Here is a 1,325-nt window from a genome sequence, read left to right on the forward strand (position 1 = left end):
TTTAAATTTTTGCTAGCATCACAGCCATTTTTTGGCCACCACCTTTGATTTCACATTTTTATCACCCTGGCTTGTTTGGAAGCTGCACCCTTTTTACAGCTTGGCTGTTTATGATTAGATTGCAGTTACACTTCTGCAAATCAGTGACAGTGTTGTATATCTCACATACTAGAATCAAATCAAGAAAAATATTGTATAACACACAGTAATAATATAGTGTCAGGTGAGAGTATTTCATCACTGTGTACGTTTATAGTGTGTAGCTAGAGCCTGGTCACCTGTCCAACTTCTAGGCCTGCATTAAATATGCCAGCATAATAAAAAGCATGATGCCTGCATTATAATTATGTGTGTGTATATATAATTATATATTTCAAACCATGAAGCTTAATTCCGAAACAAATACATTAATATTCCTAATAGAGTAGTCTGGAAGAACTGCAATAGACCATTCAAATGTATTCCACATAGCTCTTTTGATTGATACACTGTTCTATTATGCAAAAATGCTGAAACTTTCAATTGAGTTTCCCAGGACTTTTGCATGTGCCCAAAACGTAGGTTTTACAAAATCTGGTCACATTTGTCTCTCAGTAAAATTCTGCATGGAACAACCAATGTAATAGCTAGCTAGCTACACAGCCCAGAGTTTGGTATATCCAAGGAGGTCTCATGATTTGGTAATGAGTTTAATAAGTGCAAGGGGTCTTTGGATGTAACCTCATCTGCCATCCGCTGATAGATTTGAACATTTAATTTAAATACTTCAAATTCATGATTTTACAAACTGTTTATTATGCTTGGTTCTCTTTTACATCCTAAAATTATGGTTTTATGGCTACCATTTACCAACTATTCAATATGAAAGACTGCTCTATTAGAGAGTTTTGAAATGGCCTTCTTATATATAACCCACAAAATAGTTGTAGTGAGAGCTAATTGATGTGTGCAGGGATCTTTATTGGACAAATAGTAGCTTATTTAGCTAATGAAATCAATATACCAAGTGCAAAAATAATTATTAGGTTATGTGACATTTTGTTTGGACAATTTCACCACTGTTACCTTAAACAAGATTCATAGTCACAATGAATTTGTGACCTGACTTTGGAAAATCAGTTTTAATGTCACATTTGAAATAACTACATAGAAATCTACAATTATTTGTGTCACCACTAAAGCACTTATAGACCTAGTGAAATATTTAACAGAGTTTTTTTTGTAATTCAGGGTATTGACTAGCTGCTGGGGTCTAATCACTGTAAAGGCTGAAGGTAAGTTTGTAATGTATAATTTTAATCATAATCTTAATCATAAATATTCCT

This window comes from Dysidea avara, chromosome 2 (genome assembly GCF_963678975.1).
Source record: "Dysidea avara chromosome 2, odDysAvar1.4, whole genome shotgun sequence".
Taxonomy (NCBI): domain Eukaryota; kingdom Metazoa; phylum Porifera; class Demospongiae; order Dictyoceratida; family Dysideidae; genus Dysidea; species Dysidea avara.